Source organism: Taurulus bubalis, assembly GCF_910589615.1.
Source record: "Taurulus bubalis genome assembly, chromosome: 4".
NCBI classification, from domain to species: Eukaryota; Metazoa; Chordata; class Actinopteri; order Perciformes; family Cottidae; genus Taurulus; species Taurulus bubalis.
Window position 1 is genome coordinate 19,289,893 of NC_136592.1, and position 13,523 is coordinate 19,303,415.

Consider the following 13,523-nt stretch of genomic DNA (forward strand, 5'->3'; position numbering starts at 1 on the left):
AAGGAGAGAGCAGCGGCATGGGAATGAACGAACGCGGCCCCAGGAAGTGGAGATAAATAAGTATGTGGAGTGAGTGGGCGGGTGAATAGGGTCTCCTGCAGCTGACAACAGGAGCTGTGGGAGTAAGATCAGTTTTGCTCCCTGCATCTATGCTATATTTGTAAAATACAGTGTTGATTGAATGCTTGTAGGGTTTTTGTGTTTGAACATGTGTGGTAAATGAAGGTTTTCACTGACACAATCCAAATTAAAGCCATCCATTTTTTAGCTCACCATTTACATTGGAGAGCCTATGCGTGGACATTTGCCAGTCAAAGCATCAGCCATTATTGAACCCTAATGGCAACAAAACAAACAGCAAATATATTGTATTGTATGTATGGTTGATGCAAATTCTATGTGTATGCATACAGAGCATCCAGACACACATTCATATATACTGGCTGAACTTGACCTCTATTTTCTCTTTGATAATATGACTGCTGCTGTGTAGGATGTTGTTATTAAAGATGCTCTCAGCCCAGTCGTGTCATACTGCTGTCACTCAGAGCTCATCAAATCTCAGATTTTCCCCTTTCGTCTTTCTGTCTGACGCTCCATCTCTTTGTATCTCTCTCTACCTCTGTTTACACTCTCTTTCTTCTCTCATTCTGTGGTAATTAGTGCATTAGTCCTATCGTTGGCATCACCCCCAGCTACAGCAGCAGCCAGCAGAGGTTCTTGTCACAGCTCTGAGGGCCAATGGAGTGGACAGCTCAACCCTGGTACTCATCATCTTCATACTGTGCCCAGCCAGCCTCCCCCAGCCACATTATCTAGCTATGTTATCCAGCAATGCTCCTAATTATTTTCAAACCCTTGCCACAGCCTCTGCCACATTACCTCGGCCCCAACTTGTAATCATCAACCTTAACCTCGCTACAGCCTGAAGCCTCATCATTGACAGTTTTTTTTCTAGTTCCAGACTTTAGTTGTCTGGCTTGACCATCACAGCTCTTGGCAATATGCACACAGCATACCCAATCCAAACCAGGTCATTGACATAGCCAATGAGTCCTCAACCTTTATTTACCTACGCCATCTGTATCAATGTCAGAAAATATATCAATGCAAATGCAGCACAACGTGTCAAGACACACACATCCACATATAATCACATAGATGCCCGTCTCCACCTCTTCAGGACCTCAATGGCCCCAGCTTAGGCCAACCGGGGCTGTGTAGTCATTGCTCTTTCTCCAGCTTCTATGTGCCCTTGCCTCAACTTCCTAGTCTCCAGGAGCAGTGTTATCAAAGGGAAAAGGGAGGTAAAGTTTTGCCAGTCTGTAGGAATGTGTGTTTGATGATATGTATGCATTGTTGTAAGTTTCGGGGAGGGGGGTGCAGACACATGGGACACACCTTTTCGATATTTAGAGCTCTCCTTGATAATTGTAGCTCCGACTGTGTACTGTTTTTCCACTGTCATACTGACGTAGTGATGCTGGTTACCTACATGGGTCAACATGCATCATCTAACCGGACTTTGCGGCCCTCCTCCGGACCAGAATACAATGCAGATCTTACACTACACTTGTTTGACATCATACTGAATCAATGGTTAAAAGGACAGCACTGTATTTAGGTAATCACATGTCTCACACAAAGATAGCAAGAATGTAAATTACTTTGTGAATTTTGTACTATGGAGAAAGGCTAGATTTTGTGAGTGATTGCCATATCGCCAACACTGTAATGTCAATTGTTCTATTACATACTCAAATATTTTTAGCTTCGGCACCAGCTAAGTGCACCAGCAATCACTGATTTCAAATGCAGAAATGGGAAAGCCCTCTCTGGCCATGCTAATTTTGTGGTTGTGTTAGTAGCCATGTCACCAGCGGTACTGCCTGTAACCATAGAGAATAGCTAATTAGGAGGCTACGTGCTTATCAAGTACACTGCAGTGAGTGGTCACGTCTGTGTCTGTCTGCGCTCCAAGCATTTCCTTCCCCTCGCATTAGACTGACAGCCGTCACAACTTTCAAAAGCTAGCGTCTGATCAGAACCAACACACACTGATACACACCGGAGCACATGTTTGCACAAGCATCTCTGCTTTCCTGAGCACATGCACATAGACAATCAGGTGCACACACATGAATACATACATATACACAGACCCTTGCCAATAGCCTACCCACAGATATACTTTAATGTTGCAACAGCATTGTCCTCGTTACCTCCTCTCGCCACAACCCGCACTCTCCTTCAAGATACTATGGTGTGGCTTTATTATTATCATCCTTGTATTGTGAGTGCAAAGCTTCAGGCAACAGGGACAGGAGAAGTGTGTCTACATACATACACACATGGTAGCCCACTTTTATCGCCACAGCCATAATGTATCACCATGATGCATGCAACTGATGTATGAAGGATCTTTTTAATGGGAACAGTATTCATTAGCAATTCATTTCTAGACTGAAACAGGCCACGTCCACGGCCAAGTAGAGACAATGGAATTAGGTGGGACAGGGGCAGCAACTGCATGTCCACCTTTTTATATGTGTGTGTCTCTGTATGTATTTCTTATGTTATCGCGTCCATCTATCTCTCTAGCTCTGCTGCATTAATGTCTCTGTTATTGCGGTGAGAAAGAAAGAACTCTAATTCTCCATAACTATTTTACTGCATGTGTAAAACGCTGCAGCCCCTTCATTTGCACAGCCGTAAAAAAATTCCCCTGCTTGACTCCTTCCTACTCAGGACCTCAGATTTATCAATTAACCCAACACTTTGCTTTCATTACGGTGGCATTTTGCACCGCGAAGCCTGCATACAGAGTGACACTAAGGGCCGAGTGCACACAACATGATGTGAAATGAACAGTCTCAATTAATTGATTAGCAATCATATTTTGTCGTGACCTAGGAGAAAGAATGACATTAGACATTATTATTTATGGTCAAAATTGTTAGACACAACTTGATCAGATCACAGGTCAATTGAGGCCAATTTCTTTACTTAATCAAATGTCAAGCTCCTGTTTAAAACTAATACATACAATTTCTGTTGCCAATTTATCGATATTCACAATTTTGGCATTGAGTAGGATTCAGAATTAGGTTTAGATTTGTTTCTCTAGGCCTGAATGCAATCTTCAGACCAACTTTAAATCAAGGCCTTTTCACTAACAAATCTATAGTCTGTTGAAAAAAAAAAAGCAAAAACACCCATGAACCTTTTAAAAAGTCTGGTGTTATATTTTATGTAATAGTCCAGTGATCTTTTTGTGTTTACTCTAATTGTCATTCATGTTGCTGTTAAAATTAATACAATACGGTTAACTCTCATTGAAAGAAATGTTACAATCCCTAAATCACATCATGAGGTTAGTGAGACTCTGCAATACAGCAGGAACAGTATGTTTAGATCTATAATAATACGCCAAATTAAAATGTATAATAATCTATAGTTACTATAGATACTCACTGTACTTATTATCAGCCAGATGAAAAAATTAAAGATACATTCTGTATAAAATGCATTGTCAACATTGTTATTCTGAAAAAAAGTTGAGATGGGAGATTGCTTTCAGGTTTATTTAGATAGTTTCCTCTCCATGTTTACATAGATGTAAGAGAAAGCAGGCAGACAAGCAGTATAAGGATGTCTGTGCTTTTAATGGACCACCTGTCCCTGTGCAGATATGCTCCACTGAACCATACTGTATGTAGTGTGGTATAATCACTGCCGTTCTCTATCTCTATCTCCTGCCATCACTCTTTTCCCCCTTGCTGTCTTGTTTATTTTCACACTTGTTCTCTTTTCCTCTGTCCTATTCATCTACAGTACCTTGCTGCAACTTTTTGTTATGCCCCCTTACCCCACCCCTTACCTCTCAAACTATGTGTTGTAGGTGTGTGTGCTATCAAATATAACATGACAGCCCTCTCATACAACAGTGTGTTGGTGATAGAAGTCAACCCTGGCTGTGGAATGCAAATGGGTTGGAATGACGCGTTGGTAGACGGACACAGAGGATGCAGCAGACAGGATACATTGACTTACATGTGTGTTTTGCATTAAAAAAAGCGAAAGAATACATTTTCTAAGAGCTGGTTGAAGTGCGTTTTGATTCTCTTACGTTGCCTGTTCCCTTTTAAATTGCACATGCTCTTTTTCTCTGGAGGAATCTTAGTCCATTGTTGTACTCTAAACTCCTTTTATAATAATTGATAATAAGATGACCTCTCATTTTTTTTAATGTTCACCTTTGTGTACCTTCTTTATTTGTCTATTGTCTCACAGATGAAGTGTCAGTTGGTGATTCCGTGTGTATATGTGAAAGCATGTGTCACTGTGAGTGGTCATTTCAATGTGTGTGTTTGTGATTTGTATACTTTGTTTTGTACACTTGGTAAAAGGCCTGTTGTTTATGTGAAAGCCACATCTTTACCTATGCTTACCTAGATAGTTGATATGCACATGCTGTGTGTGTTTTATTGCAGGCTCATATGCTCGCTAGCCAGCATAGGGAGCATGTGTGGGGGGCTGGGTTGGCGGTGGGATCTGGAAAGGGAAGCAATCACAAATACTTAAACCTGCAAATGGCCTTGATGTCCTGTGCTAAGCAGTCTGTGTTGACTGATGAGCCTGTTAACCCTGGCTGAAACAACTCCAGCACAGGGGATGAGACAGCAACGCTGGTCCCGGCTGTTTCTGGCCCATTTTGCATGGGAATTGTGCATATTTAATCTAAGGTGTGCCGAGGTGCAAAGACAAGCCCCCCTCTTCTCTGTTTCTCATTATAGATGTGTAATAGCGCCCTGAGGCTGGGGGCCTTAATTCACCAGCCCGTCTTAATCTTACCCTCAGTCACAGCCCCCACCTTCCCTTATGGCCTACTCTCTGCCCAAGTCAGTGCTAGTCCCAGTTCTCTCCCCAAGATTTGTCTCACCTAGTCCTGTCCTACATAATATGTTAACCTAAGCCCTACAAATCCTGGGCTAAAGCTTTTTGACCTTTCTAAGCAGGCTTTCAGCTAGAAAGCAGCACAGTGTTAGAACAACTTGAGACACCGCGCTGGTGGGGGAGCGTTATTTGTAAGACAATAAGGCCAAGAAGGCCGGTTTGAGTCTACTATAAGTTTAAGGCTCATCAGAAGACAAAACACTGCTTATGAGGATAGGATTTTTCAACACTGGGAAATTATCACAGCAGATATGATTTAATCTTTTGTCACAGTGATCGCGAGGTAACAATGTGGCATTCACATGATTTACATGTCATTGGATTAAACTACATCTTGCCGGATGAAATTGTTTTGTTGTCAATGCTAACCTTCTTCAGCCCTGTCCTCTTGCCAAACCATCTTCATGTGGTTTGAGGCACGAATACCTTTTACTTTTTAAAAACTTAATTACAGAAAATACAACAGATTATTATTGTACTCACAATAAAAAGTTTGTGCTTGATATTTAAGATGGTCCTCTATAATCTTTCTCTATAAACGGACACAACTCAAAGTTCTGCTGGGTTGCTGGAAGTCCATGTTGTACTGAAGGGCATTTATGCTTTTGTTTGTTTATAGCTTCTTTGTGAACTCCACAGTAGTTTTGCAACAAAAATAAGCATTGATAAGAAAAGAATAGTGTCCATCACCCTCCTCAAAGCTGCAAACAGGGCCTTGAAACGGCTGGACATGCCGCTTGCTAATCGCTCCAATAGTAGCTTGCTTCCTCTGCATGTCGGCAGTAGAATTCAGTGGCGGGCCGTGGATTTGGTACCTACGCTGCGGTTTAGTTTAATAGCTGATCGCGGCGACGCGGTTGTACAGTTTATCGGTGCGCTTGAGTTCCAGCAACAGGTGGCCATGTACTCCCAGCGTACTGACACACTGACCAATCACAGCGCACGTTAATGGTCACGCGGGCCCTGTGGCAAAACAGATGCTAGAAGACCTTCTCATATAGTTTAATCAGCTCTCGAGTCCATACAGAAACAGAAGTGAAATGTGATTGGATGAACGCTGTTAACCAGCGGCTGCGCCGCGCCATACAGCAGGCTGAGGACAAGGCAACAGAGGAACACAATGTGTGCAATGAGAAAATAAGCTAATAGGGAAAATACTTATAATACATGTAGTGCATTTGTGACAAACAATTAAACTATAAAATAGCTATAACTTTTAATTATATTTAAAAAAATATATAAAAAATGTAAACTTTGTGATTCTGTTTAGGCCAGCAGATAGGCATAGCAGAGAGGCTTAGCAGACCCTGACGGCCCGCCACTGGTAGAATTATTAAATGCAGAATATAGCATAGCAGCATAGCAGCTGCTAGTATAAACAACACTGAAACACCTGTAATGCATTATCCATGTTGAATTAACGACTGGTAGTCGCTAGATAATGAAGGCTTTTGTTGTCTGTTTTCTACCAGCGGTGTGACGAATCGGGGAAGGACACGTCATGACTGCTAAGACTCAATGAAGTACTGGACGCTGTGTCTACGCCATTGTTTTCAATGGGCACTTTTTCGCTCCTTCACACTATGAGGCAACCCCAGAGTTATCAAACAAACACGGCATCAGTAGCGTTTCAAGCACCTCCGTTTTGGGGGTATTAAAACTCAGGAATAGAGTAGACGCTAGGCTGACAGACTCTCTGGGAAGTAAAGCTGAACCTTACCTAAAAAAGATACTAAATCAATATTCCATATATAAATTCTAAACATGGCATTCAAGCTCAAATGATGAAAATATATATTTTTACAAATAATCTCACCTTTCCGTGCTTTGTATTACTTCCGGATTTTCAGCCAACTCGTCTTGCCTTTTTCACCTGCAATTTAAAAATGGCTGATTATTCTTTTTTGAAACTGACTAATATTGGAGGATGGCAGATAAAATGCATGCAATAAATAATTGTGTTTGGTTGGCAAAGCATAGCATTCAGAGCTAGTAAGAACACTATAAAACTACTCCGACAGCTCAAGGCAGAGGCATCAGTTGGTATATAAAGTAAAAATGTTTGTTTTGTTTTTCAAATTTGCCTGGTGAAGGCTACATTTTCTAACAAACTATCTAATTTTACAACTAAACAGTACACTAAAATATATGTTTCTGAAAAGTTGTCTATTGCCCCTTGAAATGGTTTCTTTGTTTCTTCACGTTGCATTAGTTGGGAATTCTGCATCCGTTCCGTGATTAATGCGATTGAGTGTCAATGACAAGAGGTCTCTGAAGCATCTATCCATCTAATTCCATGTATCACTCCATCTCGTTCTCTCTCTGTCCTCTCATCCCCCTCTAATCCAGCCAACACTTCTCTGCAGGATAGAACAATTAATGTTTCTTCTCATTTACTCGTTCTTCTTACCCCTATCTTTTCTTTTAGTCCCTCTTTCTTTTTTTCATTTTCCTCTTCAGATGATTTTTCTCATACATGTCCCATGCATCATATTACTACCTTATGAGAGAAAAGTGTGTGTGTGTGTGTGTGTGTGTGTGTGTGTGTGTGTGTGTGTGTGTGTGTGTGTGTGTGTGTGTGTGGTTTGAAGAGGGACCCCATGCTGTGTATGTAATTTATTGTTTGTACATCTTTGACCACTGCAGAGCAGGGGAGAGATGTTTAGAGAGACAGAGAGGTTGAACAAGACAAAAAAAGATTGAGAGAAAAGGAAAGAGAGAGGGGGGGGGAGGAGAGGGGAAAAACAGGATGATAACAAAAGCAGCTCGGATTTCACAGACGCATATTTCATCAATCATGTGAATAAGTCGTGGTGATTATGCATGGCGGTGGCAGGCCGAGGGGGGGCTGATTACCATACACCATAAAGGCTGCTTTCTTATCTCACACACACTGATTAGTTTCTGTCTGCAGATAGCCTCTCACTCTTCGCTCTTTTCACACACACATACTCGCACACACATACACTCACGCTCGTGGGGTGTGTCTATTTCTGTAATACATGTATTCGTACACACACACACACACACACACACACACACACACACACACACACACACACACAATTATGCTAAAATAAGGTGAAGGGAATTTACTAGGTGTTAGTGGGCCAACCCCAAGGTCCAGATGAGAAAGTTTCACAGAGTCTCTCATTTCTAACTGGTTTAACTTATCCCGGTGTCCACATGATCTTCAAGAGAATCTTCAACCATATGATGAAATATATGATGAACACTTCCCCAAAACATTGCACGGCAAAGGTGGATTTGAGTTCTGTCACAATTTAGTGGTGGGACAGACTGTTGACAATCTGTGATCCGAACAGATCCCCCCTGCCGGTTCGACACACGTGTAAACTGCGGGTTTATAACACCGTTTTACCAACGTACTGTGAAATAAAATTGTATTGCTGATCGCTATAACCCAATTATTAGTAAAAATCTGCCATCTGTCAGCATTCATGCTTTCTATCTGCTGATCCCTGATAATGTTACATTGTGAACAACAAATTGACAGGAGAGCTGTTAACGATGGCAGCGCCGCTAATGGCTAACGTATGGAGGTCGGATTCAGTTAACTTATGATGCATTCATTGTGCGTAGGGAAATTATAATGTTGTGATGTGTTCAAATGTAATCTTGTCAAATGTAGTTTTGGTGAGAAATATGTATAAATCCAGTTGTTTGAAGGAAGCAGTGTTTTTGCATCAGGCCTTTGATGCCTTTGAATCTGAAATGTACTCCAACGTGTATGTTGTCTATTTTCACTGGCTGAGTTACTAGGAAATTTTCCTGCAACGGTGGCCTTTACATGGCGCAGAAGGAGAGAGAGAGTAAGCGAGGTGGGAGGAGGATGATGAGGTGAGGCAAAATTAGCTACGTATGAAAGGCCTCGCTTTGTGTCTCAACCAGGGAATTAGAAATGACTCCTTCTTGTGCGCTCCTCTCCCTCTCTCGCGCGCTCTGATATATAATGTAAACTCATTTAGTAACCAGGCTCGAGCTGCGTTGCGCTGTCTGAGTGTCTGCATGTGAGAAGTGCGCCTGGGACGCATTAGGGCCTCCTGACAGGGGCCTTGGTGAAATAAGTGAAATTAATGGAGCTCCTTTCATGTCGGACAAGGCCGCGGCACCCCTTTCACGCCGCGTACAGTCACAGAAAAGTCAATACTTTTTTATTACTCCTCGCTTGCCCTACATTCCCCGCTACAAGTGCTCTGTTCGCTAATTGGTTTCAGTTTGCAGAGAAAGAGAGAGAGAAACGGGAGAGAAGGAGAGGGAGAGTACTCCATCCCAAAGAACACTGAGGCAAATAAATCAATCTCATATTTTTTCTCCCCGCTGTCTTTTCTCATTGAGTAACATCATGGCAGAGAGAGGGAGAGATGAGAGAGAAATAAAGGAGAGAGCGAGAGGGTAAATGGTTGGTTAGAGCACGTCTGGTCCCCTGGGAGCATAATGATATCTGGGAGCCTGTTAATGGAGACGAGTGGTTAAAGTGGTCGAGGGCCAGGTCAACCCAGGGGGCTTCTAACCAGCAACCTCACCTCCGTTGGTGGCTTGCGCTCTGGGCTCAGAGGCACAATGGAGCATTCTACTAAAATAGCATTTCAGACGGACGCTTTGATAGATTTGCAGAAATGAAATTCATCTCTATGCGTGCGCAGATATTGGGATCAGTCTTTAACGGTGTGTTGTTGCATTTCTCAAGCCTTGCTGCACTGATCCTGTATGTAAGTTTACCACATGCATTGTCAGTATGTGGTATTATCTTGCATTATGACACGTGGTGCTAAATGAACATATCATTTTTTTTTCTTCTGGAAATACGAACGTTTTGCTTTCGCTGTGCAAAATGAAGGTTAGAAAAACATCTTGTGGAAGATTTGGAATTTGACTACTGTGGAAAGTATTTCTGCAAGTGTGTGTGTGTGTGTGTGTGTGTGTGTGTGTGTGTGTGTGTGTGTGTGTGTGTGTGTGTGTGCGTGTGCGTGTGCTAAATGTATGTGTCCTGTCTGCCAGTATGCTGTTCACTGTTGTGCTAAGCTTAAGTGGCAGTGGGGTTAGCCTCTTTCAGAAACAGCACAGCCACAAATTGATGTGACACTTTGAACCCCCTTCATCCCTCCCCGCCAGCCCGCCACCTCACACACACACACACACACACACACACACACACACACACACACACACACACACACACACACACACACACATACACACACCCACACCAATCAGCCTCCAGTTAAAAGGAGGTTCCACCAGTCTCGTTTTCTTTCTGCGTCCCAGCTTTCACAGCTCTAGAGTGTGGGCTAGGGTAGGTTTGGGGGGTTACAGCATGTGTGTGTTGGTGTGCGTGCAAGCGTGTGCGTATGTGTGTGAAGGAGCTGTCACACAGGGCTGGCATCACCATCCAGTTTGCCATCTCTTCTTCAGCTTGACAAGTCCCTGCTCCCTACCCCATGGCTAACACACATACACACACACATACACACACTTCCCGTCTCTCTGTCTCTCTCACACATATGACATGTGAACAGACCGATCACAAACTCACATGCACTGTATGAGTGCATACAATGACGCACACACACACACACACACACACACACACACACACACACACACACACACACACACACACATATATCCAGATGCACAGGCAACAACATGCTGCATATTACACAATGAATGTTTGACAAAACCTTTAGCATGCTCTGAACACCGTGACAGTAACACATCACATCACATCATTGTTATGAAAATGTAGCTGAATGTAGACTTGAAATGCTTCAACTTTGGTGTGCAAGAGTTTCTATTTGGGTGGCTTCACCGTGTGCTGGTTGTGTGTGTGTGTGTGTGTGTGTGAGAGAGAGAGAGAGAGAGAGAGAGAGAAAGAGAGAGAGAGAGAGAGAGAGAGAGAGAGAGAGAGAGAGAGAGAGAGAGAGAGAGAGAGAGAGAGAGAGAGATCTTCTCCACAGTGTTTGGCGTCAGATCGCAGAGGGGTTCTGTTTGTTACAAGGACAGGCTTGTCCCCGCCCCCAGGCTTCGGCATTACGATGATTGTCATGGCGATGGAGTGTGAGTGACAGGCGGGTTCACATGTGGTAGCCGGGGAGCAGGAAACCCGCACCGCCCCAGTCCCTGACATTAGTTTGTCCTTCATCAAAACTTTACACTCGTTTATAGCTCACTCCCTCTGTTGCAAAATCTCTCTCATTTACTTTTTTTTTTACCATCTGTCTCTCATGTACTGATCTTTCTTTCTCTCTTTTATTATATTTCTCGTGCGTTCTCATTTACATTTCATTTAATACTCTTATATCTCCACTTCTTTTTCTATCCTCGTCTCTTACCCTTTCTCTAATTTTCTCTTGCTGTCATTTGCCAGTGCCAAGCATGTGTTTTTTTTTGGACATCACACTGCACGTAACATGTATAGTGCATTCTTCGAGCACCCAGGCTCAAAAACACCTACGGAACAGCAAAGCAGTGTGTGTGTGTGTGTGTGTGTGTGTGTGTGTGTGTGTGTGTGTGTGTGTGTGGTGTGTGTGTGTGCAAGCATTTTTAACCATGTGCATTTTGCCTCGGCAGTTTTTTTTTTTGGTCAGAGAGCTAGAGCTTTTTGTGCATCGCAGCAGAAAAGGAGGTCAGGCTCTGCACTGAGACTCGGGCATTCATCATTAGCCTGCTGGTAATGTTGCCCGTTACAACCGTGATTAAGAGCCCCGCTTAGTTACAGCAGCCGGTGCAGACACACACACGCACACACACACTCTTATGTTTACTACGGCTCAGGTGCTCTGTAGTTTTACAGGAAACTCTCTTATACGTTATCACCCGGTTCAGCATGCATTCATGTGAGGGTGTGTGTTTGTTGTTTGGGGGCTGTGCTGTACATGGACTCTTACTGCGAGGAGGCTTCAGGGCCTGATGAGAAACCTGTCATAGTCACTCATGAAAAGAGCAATTCACCGCTACACACACACACACACACACACACACACACACACACACACACACACACACACACACACACACACACACATACACACAAACACACATACAGCAGGAAGTTGCATATGGTCTTGGTGAGTGTATTTTTGAATCATAATGGATGAATGTACACCTTCATCTCCATTTATGGAAGTCAGAAAACTGTCATATCAGCCTTCAGCCATCTTCATTGAATAGTTATTTTTGTTCAGAAGTATAGAAAAAACATCCACTTCAAACCACGTTTGCCTTGCTGCCCCTAATCAAATGTCATCATATCACAGTACACCACATTACATCCTTACAAATCTAATACAAATTGTCAGATTGCAGGAATTATTCAGTATGTGTTGAGATGCATATCCAGCAGGTGAGATGCGCAGCCAACAAATGAACCATTATTCATTATGGTTTTGGACTTGTTATTGGTTTGCACAAGGATAATCACAATTTTTCATGTTTGAACTCTGATATAATAGCTTAATCAAGACAAAACTGATGTATTGTCCACCCTTTTGCCTATTTTTCCTATTTTTTAAAATGTCTCTCCCCCTCCCTCTCTTGGTTCTCTCTGCCTCGCCTCTCCTCCTCTGCAGCCGGTCAAGACATTATTCGCCACCTCCAACGTCTATGATAAGTGTGCTCCTCTGTACTCCTGACTGGCAGCATTGTGTGACACACCTCCTTCTAGCCTGAGAAAATTAAGGGAAGTACGAATAAAGATTGCTTATTGTATTTACTATATTGTATTTATTTCAGTGCCTAGTGGGTTCATGTGACATTGTTTTCCTTTGAGTCTTTAGGTTTTAGTCAGTTGTTTTGTCCAGAATGTGAGTGAATGAGAGTCACTGAATGGGAATGTGTACCAGAGGCAGGTGCAATCTGGTGACTAAACACCCATAGGTCACTATGTGTTGGTTCTATATCAAAAATCTAATTTGTGTTTGGAGAGAAACACCCATAACAGGGATAATGTTCCATAGAAAATCCAGTCCAGTGTCTTTTCCAGCAATAAAAGGCCCCAAACTGAAAAGCATCCTTGGTACTTAGAGGATACATTGGGATTAATTGATTGTCAACACAACAAAACAAATTATACAGGGTGCCAGGTTTTGTGTATATGTCACATTTGAGATCAAATTGTGAGATTTGAGATCACACCCCGGCTAAAATTATGATACTGATGATCTCATTATTAATAATGTCATGTAGGATTGGAGCAATATACCAGTTTAGTCATTGTGGGTAATTCAACATGTATGTATTATAATATCATCAGTATGTGAATAGTGAACTGAATTGCATGTTTTTTTACTTTGACTTGAATACCAGACTTCCTTTAGTTATCAAGACAATGGGAACAGCATATTACTTTTCATGATCTTGTTTTTCAGAGTCCTGGTATATATAGAAAATCTATAACCCTATAATAAGTCAGGCAGAAATGAAAAAGAGTTTTCAATAATGATTGATCTACCAATTACTTTCATGATTTGATGTCTAGTCTATGAAATGCCCACAAATAGTGGAAATTGACCATCAAGTTCCCAGACCTGATGTCCACATCACTA